The sequence below is a fragment of the Bactrocera latifrons genome, unplaced genomic scaffold (assembly GCF_001853355.1).
Source record: "Bactrocera latifrons isolate USDA-ARS-PBARC rearing strain unplaced genomic scaffold, ASM185335v1 scaffold_971, whole genome shotgun sequence".
In the NCBI taxonomy this organism is placed as follows: Eukaryota; Metazoa; Arthropoda; class Insecta; order Diptera; family Tephritidae; genus Bactrocera; species Bactrocera latifrons.
The window spans coordinates 27,367-38,602 of record NW_017537680.1 but is presented as its reverse complement, the minus strand read 5'-3'; positions in this window follow the sequence as shown (position 1 = coordinate 38,602).

Genomic DNA, 11,236 nt, shown 5'->3' with positions numbered 1-11,236 from the left:
ACGAATTATTTCACCTTCAAAGAAAACGAAAGCATCACTTTAATTTTTGACTGATTTTAACGTGGTTTTTTTCAGTTTCTGCTCAGTTTTGGAGCGCCATTCGCTAGATTGTTGGACAGTCTCGACGTCAATTTAATAAAACCACTTCTGGTTACCAGAAATTGTACTTTCGATGAATGGACCCTACATTCCGCTACTTTATCAAACAGATGATTCGGTGTGCGTGTTTAATTTAAAAGAACTGTCCAGGTATATRTCTTTCAGAGGCAATTAATAAAAAATGGCTGCATTCTAGATCCTCAACTGTAGAGGTAAGCCAAGAACTCCAAGACGAGATTCATCATAATAAGAAAATTTTTTTTAGACTATTTTAATATTTAYCGCTTGACATAAAGCATGCAATATATATATGCATTTGTTAGACGCATATCGTTCTCTCTCACAACACAAATTTCAACTCATGTTCTCCCTCTCTTATATKTGTCCTTCAACTGTCTGCTTTGAACTGTCGCTTCACTAAATATTAAAAGCTTATCCATGAACTTCAACAAGAGAAATCAATTTGCTTACTYCAATTTCTTCTCCGTAATTTCTGTCACACATAGCGGCGCACAAGTTTTTGCATGCACTCTCACATTAGTCCACAGCTTGGCTTCCGCTGTACTTATGTTACAAACGAACGTAAATGTCAACGCAKCAATATCAGCCTGTCGTTTTGTCTGTCTGCAGCAGATGCTATTCAACTTAAGGAATTTTATTTTCACTTTTTCYTGCTTCCGCAATTTTTTTACTATTTCTTAGCTCTCTTAAGACTGATGCTTACAAAAATTAAGTACATCAAATCGATTGGAATCAAGAATGGATGATTTTCATAATAGAGAGATGGGTTGCTGTTGTTGTTTATTTAGATGCTTACTATTTTTCTATTTGCACTTTCTGTTTAGCTGCGAATCTTCGATAATTGTCCATGAAAACGTCTTCTTTAAAGAAAGAAAACTGCAAGGTTGCCACCTGTTTGAAATTTTTAAGCCAAAAAAATTTAAAAGATATAAAGGTATTGAGGATGTTCAATAAAACTTATTTCGAAAAATATTTTTAATAGCGTTGCCACCTTTCAAAAAAAAWTTTTTTTAGAGAAAATTTAAATATTAAGTTACGGTCATAAAAGAAAACAGGAAAAAACATGTGTGGACGTTGCCACCTGTATGYAAAAAAATCAAATATGTTCTTCAGATCCATTTCGGTTAAATATCTTCACCTAAACCGATAAATAGTCGCCTTCAAGCATAAAATAATTGCTTCTTTCTGCAACTTATTACACTAAATAAATGCAAATTAACGGTAAATTACCTCTTACATTATTAAACCGCACCACAAAAAGACCGACCAGTGACCGACAAAACAAAAACAGCAACAATTTCTTATAAAAAGTTATTAGTGTTGGCACATTTTTGTAGTGCCTCAAACTCATCGGTGGGGCGCATAATTAATGGCATCCATCAAGTTAATTAGTTGCAACAAGTAGAAAAGTTTGCGCCAGTTTTGCATCAATGTATGTACGAGTGTATRTAATAGGCGAAGAAACCCCAAAAAAGCATGAGAATGTATTGAAAAGATGCAAAGCAAAATTTTGCTTTGGTAATTAGTGAAATGGAAGTGAGGCCGACAGACATTTTGGCTTTAATGCGCTCAAAAGAGACATGAAGGCGTGAAGGGACCAGCGGCTTATTTATTTTAAATATTTCATTATAAAAAAGAAGGCCATGCGGTTGCAACAAGAACGCTTAAAAGCAAATGTTATTGAAGAAATATTAATAAGTATAATTGAAATATTTTTGAGTACTAAGGAGGGGTTAATTTTGATGAGAAAAGTGCTTACTGGGAATTATAATGAATTAAGAAAGTATATATTTATTAATTGATGATAACGGTTCAGTAAGACTTGATATTTCATCATGGCGAGATATACGATCCAACAACGAATCAAAATTATTAAARTTTACTACATAAATAYGGAGTCATTGGCCTCAAGTTTACGCTCACTACGTCCAATTTATGGTCGTCGAAATCGTCCTGTCAGATCAACAATTGAGCGTCTAGTGGARAAAATTTTAATCCRCAGGGACAGTGCAAAATGACGAGAATATTSCTGCTRCTAGSGCATCAATTGCGGAAGACCCAAATCAGTATCTCACACYTCGTTCTCAAGMSTTGGGCAKCTTTGTGACGTCATTGYGGCGAAGTTTGCGAAAAGATCTTGGCCTACATCCTTWCAAGATCAAAYTGACGCAAGWACKGAAGCCGCTTGACCACCAWAATCGKCRTATATTCRTGAATTGGGCTGAGCAACAACTTGAAAGTGATCCGGATTTTCATCAAAAATTCTTTTTTAGCGATGATTCTCATTCTTGACCGAATAGCTTCGTCCGTAAGAAAACTATTTTTTATTGGTTAGGCAGTAATCCACACGTACTTMATGAAWCACCATAGCATTACRAAAAATRTGCGGAACGGTRCGGGTTATGGGCYAGCGGCGGCATTGGGCCGTATGTCTTCCGTGATGATCAAGACCKGCACGTTACTGTGAATGAAAATCGCTACCGCTCAATTGGCTGATATGAATTTGGACAATATCTGGTGAACGTGTTATCGCGGTCATGCGATTTGACGCCATTAGACTATTTAAAGTGGGGCTTAGCTACGTCTGTGGTCTATACCAGCTAGCGMCGATTGCTGAACTTCTTACGAACGTGAAATTGCAGCAGTATGGGACGATKTATGTTTGAAACCCATCGAAAATTGGATTCAGCGTCTGGACTTCCGCAAGCGTGCCGTGGTGGTTGTGTTTTTATAAAAACTTTCGTAGCGCTTTTATTGGAAAAATGGTTATATATACCGCTGAGATTACAAGAACATACACCCTTCTACTCTAGATGTATATTATACCATTTATATTCATATAGGTTTTGAAGGATACTTTTCATTTGCATCAGAGGAGTATTTGTGTAAGGGCATTTCTCGGCGCTTAAGGTTTCTTTCATCCAATTTTGGATAATCATTAGATCATTTTTTCATATGTCCATTTAAAAATTTGATCTTTTATCGGAACCGCCGATATCTCTGTAAAGTATACAGTTTTCAGGMGCCTTTGCAGTGGATCTATGGACTTCGCTTGCGCTCAAACAGGCGTTGGCCGATGATCAGCTTCTGTGCAGCTGTGAGATCTACTAAGCTACTTTCCATGCCCAATGTTTATCTTGCCAACGTAGTAGTAGTTGGACACTGTCGAGTATACTGTGAGGCCCCGTCGGACGCTAGTTGTCTAAGTTGAAGCAAGAGGATAATGTGGAAACATCCAAGCACTTTCTCATCCATTGTGAACCTRGAGACATATCTGACGTTATGCGCTTTAACAAATGCAATATTTGCAAGACTGAGATTGAAACACTTCGGCAATCATATCCTGGGTAAACCTGGAAACTTAGCTAAAATTATCCGCTTTAATAAATGTGTGATTGGCTCAAAGCGCTTTATGAGAATTATGGTCAAGGCTTTTGATATTAAAACGGACCAGCGTAATAAGTAGTTCAAGTGCGATCCCTATTAAGATGGACCATTTAATCTAATCAAACCTGAGCTCAAATTTGTCTTTAACGGCGGTAGTTACCGCTAGATTTAGTTCCTGCAAGTTCTATGCCAATTCTGAACGGCTGACAAGTACCTTCCTTATGGTAAAAACATTCACGAAAATGTATCATCGGCCTTGCGCGAAATATTGTTATTTTGATATCTTGATCATGATATTTGATCATATCACTAAAAATAGTTGTTGTTGAAATAGCAGTAAGTAAAATTGTTTACCTTTTCCAGATATAATTCTGGTTTTTTCAGTTTACGATGACCCCACTACGAGTGTAACGAACGCAGACCTTTGAAGAGAGCAGTTCGGGAACTACATGAGATGAAATTAATCAGTTTGGAATAYGTAAAAAGTAATTTTTTTAAGTGAGTAGAATTTTAGTTAATAGAACACAATATTATCACCTTCAAAATTGACACCTGCGCCAATAGAAGTACGCCAAAACCGAATTCAAATTTTTGATGAGTGTACGGTCCCCATCATCTATAAATATTTCTTTTGCGATCTCTACTCGGCTGCAAAATATTTTCTGAATAGATGCTTTAAGAGAGTTTGGTGTTTTGAAGTCTAAAGGCTATGGACCAAAATATACAGCGTAGCATAATCATGCTCAAAGAATTGCGTCAAACCCAAGAAAATATTGGGATTGAGTATTTACCTCATATTTACTCCTTTTCCTGCTCTTTTCCAATTTTTAAAATCAGAAAATGAAAAAAAATACAGGTTTTGAAAACATGCTACCTATAAAGCTTATGTAGACCTCAAAAAATCACTTCGAAGACTATAACACCCAATGCAAAAAAAAATATTCTCCTCCCTAATACCTTATACCCACAATTGTGGTAATAAGCATATCTTATGACAGCGTCGTATAACATTGTGTAACTCGGCGAATATCAAGTTGGCAATTACAACACCCACCGCAAAAAAAATTTTCATGATTTCAAAATCCATTCGCGAGGCTAAGCGCCAYCGCTGACAAACTGTTTGACACCAACGCTCAGCAAACAAAGCTAACAAGCGAACTGGTGAAAGGTAATGAAGGTGCAAAAATTATGACACTTTGTGGGGATAAGCTCAAACAAAAAGCTGCAGCGAATGCGGRAAAAAGCTCATTAATGATTTGCATAATTTAAATTGTTTTTGCCACAAGGCTTGCGGCKAAATGAAAAAAGAAGTTTATAAATATGAGAAGCAAAAATGATAGAAAACGGCGTTGCCAGCAATCACTATCACTGCCCGTGAGTATATTTACTTAAAGCAGTGGTAAAATATAGCAACCTGCAACCAATAACGTCAAGTAGCTCATGAAGCTACTGGCTAATAACTTTTTCTCGTGTTTTTTTTTTGTATTTTGCTGACGTTTATGTCATCATAATTTCAGCGGCAGCCTGACTGTTTGCATTTTAATAGCTATGCAAGACACCCTCAGTGGCAACAAAAGCAAGCACGAGTAAGTTATTATTCGCTGTCACTGTGGTGTCGCTAACTTCACCTCGTTGTTGTTGTTGTTGTTTTCGGTTGAYACTGCGACAGTGTGTTTAGTTGATGATTAACGGTGTAATAATAGCGATAATGATTGCCACATAATTTTTGTGGCAACAACAGTGTGGCGACAATGCCACAAATGTAATTACAGCCACTGTTGTTGTAGAAAAATACTAACTAACAATGGCTTTATTAGTTTGATGACAATATTAGCTTAGTCACATTTGCCATTGCGATTAATTTCATTTTTTAATTACACAAATTAAGCGTTAATTGATTGCGCGGACACAATGACTCGCTCATCCGAGTGCAAAAGTAGTTAATTAGTCACACATGATGTCCTTTATATGGTTTTTTACAATAACGGGACTTTTTCAGCTAGCCCTTGCAAAAATGTCAGAATAATTTAACGCTAATTCTGACCCATCTCTTTGCGCTCTCAATCCATGCAGCGCAATGACAATGCGATATAAAGACCCTATCGTTTAACTTTGAAAGAAATTTCAGTCTTTTGACGTCTCACGAGTCGTATACGAACTCGCCTTCGCTTTAAGTGCAGCTTTTAAGAGCAGGTATAAGTAACAGTATATACTCACTAAATTGCCTATTAGAAGGATTGGGCGAAATGCCGAATGGAACATTTTTAACTTTGAAATGTAATAAGTTGCTTTCATTGTCAAACAAGTCTAGGAAAATAACTTGTAAATCAATATCCTGAATAACTGTTAACAGGAAAACTGTGTGACCCGCTTTAACTTGTCTTATTTCTGCTCAATTTATTTATTAGTTTTACCTTCTCTTGGTCTCTTAAACCCTATTATGTTAGGTTGTTTAAGAGGGATCTTTCTAGACAGCAAAGAGCGCCGTCCTAAATGGACAAAGCACTTTGAGCTTAACACAAATTGATTAAGGCGGCTATATCTMMTGGTTCWCCGAAGAYATAACTGYCAAGATGCTTTCACTTCAGTCTTGCAAAAGTATAATAATAGAGCAAGAAGTGACTGCATGTTACCACCTTACCTTCTTTCATACAATTTCCATCCGACAAAATTGTTAGTCTAACCTCGTGGCTGCTTATTGGACTATGTATATGGAGTAAGAACTCCTACGATCGCGACAAATAGAACTAAGGGTTCAGTAGATCCCCTGCGTTCTTCTCTAAGTCGTAAGTATCTCGCAGACGCATAGAAGCTGGTCGTCGACCAAAYCCTAACTAACACGTTCCCGTTCCGATGTGAAATTACCGGTTTTGCATCTACCAGCCATTCCGCTATAACTAGGCATCCAAAGAAGTCTGACAGTGAATAAGATTAATRGCATTTCTCGCGAATGCGAATTCTTGCTCTTTAACTTACGGTTGATGATCTGTCAGATATCTGATAATTTTGTAACACCCAAGTTAACTGATTTATATAAATCAACATGCCCGATCTCTTAGGAACCTCTTTATTAACCCCCTCAAACCCTTAACGTTTAGAAGACCCACGATTTGCCGATGCAGATTTCTGTTACGAGTTTTYGAGAGAAAGGTACTGCGGAAGAAACGTTCCTTTGAAACGATGATTGACACAGTTCAACGAATTAAGAGACAGAGTGGATGAAAACACTCCAGCTCTGAGTGTATTCGACGCAGTACCCGCCGGAGGGAAACAGAGGACGMGGAAGACGTCCACTCCCTTTAAAAGACCAGGTGGAGAAGGACCTGGCTAGATTTGGAATCTACAATTGGCGCCAAACATCGAAAAGCGAAATACACTATTATTTCCCCTTTATAAAGTCCAATTTACATCGGTGTCAGTCCGTCAATGAAAGAGATAATTCTTTGAAGTTCAAATAATTTGTTTAATTGCGACTTTCCCTGCGGGGAATGTGTGRATACTGCTGATTCACTTTTKACTTTCTTTCYTTTCTCTCCCTCCGAATTCCCCTCATTCTGTCCCTCTATTCAACGCCAGCCGAATTTTTTCTTCAATCGCCTTTGTTGACTTTCTCATCTCAATGAGTGTTTACGTGCATTCGTGTACATCTGCACATAWGTATGTGTGTAKGCGTGTATGTGTGTGTTTGYGTTAGCATTTGATTTTGAKTTTTCCCTTYTGACAGGCTTTTAGCTTTATATGGGGATTTGTATGCAGGAAAACACGAATTTCCACTTTTATGTGATTTTTCTAAAGCGGATTCCATTCATTTGGCGCTAACGCGCTTTTCAGACATTCACACACAAGCACATATGCTGCAGCACAAATACACACAAAAACATGCACGAGTATGTGCATCATTATAGCCAGAAATTTGCACCCATTTGTGTCAAAGGCAGGCGTTGAACTACAAAATAAAGACAATCCCSAAGCATTGCGCAGCCGAGGTGTAGTTTACTTATTGTTCGCATGGCAAATAGCATGCTCTTGAAGAGCGATATTGACTGATATAAATTGAGTAGTTTAAATATTTTATGAACGAGAAAAATACTGCGTTGAGACAGGCTTTAATTTCTTTGTAAAAGTGACCCATTTCGAGGTTCCTTACTCTTAAAAAAAAACACAGAAACTATGAACTTAATGGGAAATGGTTATTATAATTCGAAAGAATATTCTTTGGCATTTATTTTTCGAAGCTTATCTCTTTCAAGTATTGGTCGCCGCTGCGTCTCAGATGGTCCAAACGTTGAGGTCAATTATCAATGACTCGTTCGAGCATTTCGGCTGGTAACAAGCGAATTACACGCTGCTGTTTACCTCCAAGGCCTCCCCACAGGAAAAAGTTTAACGGTGTGATATCACAAGATCTTGATAGGCAATCSGCCGTCTCAAAACGTTAAACTATCTGCTCACYGRAGTGTTCTCTCAATAAATCCATTGTTTAGTGCCATGTTGAAASCAAATGTTGCCGGAGTCACGAGCTTCAATTTCAGGCATCATGAATAGGTTTTTATTACGCGATAATGGCCACAATTGATGATAACCGTTTTTATCGTCATAATTTTTGAAGAAGAATGAACCGATGTTTCCACCGACCTACAAACCACAATAAACCGTTGTTTATTCTGTATGAAATGACCGCTCTTGAATCTCTTCAGGTTGCTCTTCGTCCCAAATGCAGGAACTTGGCTTGCTTACATATTCATTAAGCCAGAAATAAGCCTCACCGCTGAAAAAATTTGGCTCGAAAACGTCGTGTCTTCTTAAAACTTTCAAAAAGCCCATTAGCGATGCGATGTCGCTTGGGAAGGTCGATCGGCTTCAGTTGTTGCACAAGTTTTGTTCTGTATGCTTTCAATCTAGGATCTAGACATAAAATGCCCCAAATCTCAATCTCTTTTGTGTTTACTCAGATGTCAGATTATAATAGAAGCTGACTCTAAAGGCTCTAGAATGCTATTACAAYCCTAAACTATTTTATTATGGCGAATTATACAGTTTTTGAGATCTGCTTCAGAGCTGAAATTTAAAAATACTGAATTGGTATTAACGTTTACATGATTCCATTAAAAATTTTGGAATTGCTAGAGCAATTGCGACTGAATTTCCGAAATTGTCGGCTCCCATACATTCCTTACTAACAAATTTTCAGTATTAATATCTTACCATGTAGCTAWAGAGATGGTCTGAAGCTTACGTCGATACGACTTTTTAGTCTGAGAACGGACATCTGACTGTTACGGGAAAATGGGGCCCGGGAAAGATGAAGAAAATCTGCAAAAAAATTATTCCAGAGCACCAAGCTGGCCTGGGCCCGGGAGGACTTGTCCCCGATCTCCGATCTTCCTCCTTCTCTCAATCACACTACCAACGTGTGTGGTTTGGAAAAATTGTGTGTCGGTCAAAGTTAATGAGGATAAATGGCTCTTCATTACTGCTGATTTTAATCCTACTGATTTTGTTAGGATGTAACAATAAAAAATGTGCAAAGCAATCAAGAGTTTTAGATTCGGATTTCTAGAATTAGAATAAGTTTGCAGAAGCTAACGAAAGAAAAGGWTACAAGTCCATTCACAGACATTTTATATTTCTTCTTTAGCGATATAACACCTCTAAAGTTTGGAAGCTTTGGTGATTAGTTGCTTAAAGTTTCACGAACGGTGAAAGCTCAATAAGAAGAATTATTTCAGACTTACTTATGGACTTTCCAGCTTTAGTGTGATTAAAGAGTTAGCATTGTATCGGTTTTCRAGTAGCAAAGAACTGATACGCTAAAACTTCTAATTTCCAGAGCCAGTAAATATAATATACTAAGAATAGCTTCAAGTAAGAATATTTTGTGGAAGTAGATCAACTCGGGAGACCAATATTTCGCAATTCCCCATAATTACCAGGAAATGTATGAGATAATATCCAAGTACATCAAAAGCCAGAAATMAACTCGAACTTGAGCAAATGTAAAGGTATTTACTCTGTACTTTTGCCATTTTTGTKCAAAAAAATTCTCAAATGTCTTAATATCAGGTCTAACTTACCATCCTTCATGGACTTTAAATATAATAYAATATTTAATTACCGCACACTTTTGAGAGGCTTCTTCCTCGTCTCGTCATACGGCCAATTAAGAAGGATATTCAATGAATTGCATACCTTCGTAATTTTAACCTTACAAAAATATTATTACCACACACATTCTTCCATGCTGAGGGTGTTACTAATAAGGCTAACAATTTATACATAAGTACATAATTACAATATACATTTATACCCTTATGTGGGTAAATAAATGACAAAATAGAGCCATTTATAGATAATATTATGAAAATGAAATGAAACATGTCGTTGGCAACACTGATTGATGTCACCGTACGTGCTAAGCGCCTTGCCTAACACAACTCCACGTAACTGTAAATACGATAGATATGACATTATGACGCATATTAATACGGATGATTACACAGCCGACCATTCAAATGACCTGTGAAGTGAAGTGGAAAATATTTATTTGCGAAAATGAGGGACATAAGTAAGGGCAAACGAAAGTGCACAGAATATTCYATACAGACATAAATCTAGAAAGAAGCAATTATTATTAGTTGTCTGTATACTTTGCGACGGCAGGGCTTACTGAACTGGCTGATTAGTGACCATGACAGTGACAGTGTTCCGCACACTGTGGTGATTGTGGGGCGTATAAGCGATGAGTGCATTATTTCATACTTGACTAGACCCAAACGGGAGAAAATAATAATTCGTAAATCCTCGTGCATACACTTGTCCACCACACATAAGCTTTGACACTTACCCTTATGAAGGTATATATGCATGTACATAAATATGTATATATAGTACAACACCGACTACTTGACTGACCGCCTTATTGTTGGTAATTCATTGCAGACGATTTAACGGATTAAGTACAAAGAAGTCGCTGTCACTCGTTTAAGTAACACGAATGCCAAAGGACAGCATAACGGTAGTGGACAAAGTGAAGTAACCACCCGAAAGAGCTCGCTGCCTGGTCGAATGCCTGGCCTGAAGCACTAGAGTGCCGGCAGGAAGTCAGGAAGTAATTTAATAGAAAGAGGACTCAGCTGTTGTAAAACCATATGGCATACATATTGAATGTCCAATGCACTCTCGCTTATATCCCCTACTAATACGACTTATAAGTCACAGAACGTGGTCTCTATATTATAGTAGGGGCGAGTATTGAGAGTGAGTGAGTGCGAGAGAGGAAATATTCACGGACTTTTATGATCTGGATCTTGAAGACTCATCCTCGAAGGTCTAGTTGCCAACAAAGCAACGATCAAAGTAAAGTCCAATATTTTTCTATGAGCCACAATATCGAAAGGACAGCACGGTTATATAATACTAAGGAGTATATTCACTTACAAGCTTTTGGAAAAATTTGAAGAGAATTCACTCAAACTAATAGCTTATTCGGAAGACATAGCTAAACTAGTGACGAGGAAATTTGTAATGAGATGGTTAAATTAACAATTAAGAAGAATTTCAAGTATCTGAAAGTAGTTTTGAATAGCAACTAATATGGAAACTAAATGTGGAGGAGAGAATGAAACAGAATAGTGGTGCCCTATGCGCATTTAAGAAAATGCCAGGGTCTACTTGTTGCCTCTCAGCTGGCCTGATGTTACAAAGCGTTAGTCAAGCCAATCTTACATTA